Genomic DNA, 214 nt, shown 5'->3' with positions numbered 1-214 from the left:
GTGCCGGCAGCCCGTGGAAGCGAACAAGCAGCTGGCTGTGAGGCAGAAAGGCAAGACGGGCGCCCGGCGGGGGTCCGCGCCCCTGTGAAACCTTACGCCCGGGTTAGGGCTTCTGCGCCCGAGGCCCTGCCTCGGAGAGCTGGCTGCCCTGCGGCCCTCGGGGCCCTGCTTTGGGGGGGGAAACCCACTTCGGTAAGGCGGGGGGGCTGCGTGC

The sequence above is a fragment of the Fulmarus glacialis genome, unplaced genomic scaffold, assembly GCF_000690835.1.
Source record: "Fulmarus glacialis isolate BGI_N327 unplaced genomic scaffold, ASM69083v1 scaffold19160, whole genome shotgun sequence".
NCBI lineage: Eukaryota > Metazoa > Chordata > Aves > Procellariiformes > Procellariidae > Fulmarus > Fulmarus glacialis.
The sequence above is the reverse complement of the archived record's forward strand: the minus strand, read 5'-3'. Positions refer to the sequence as shown.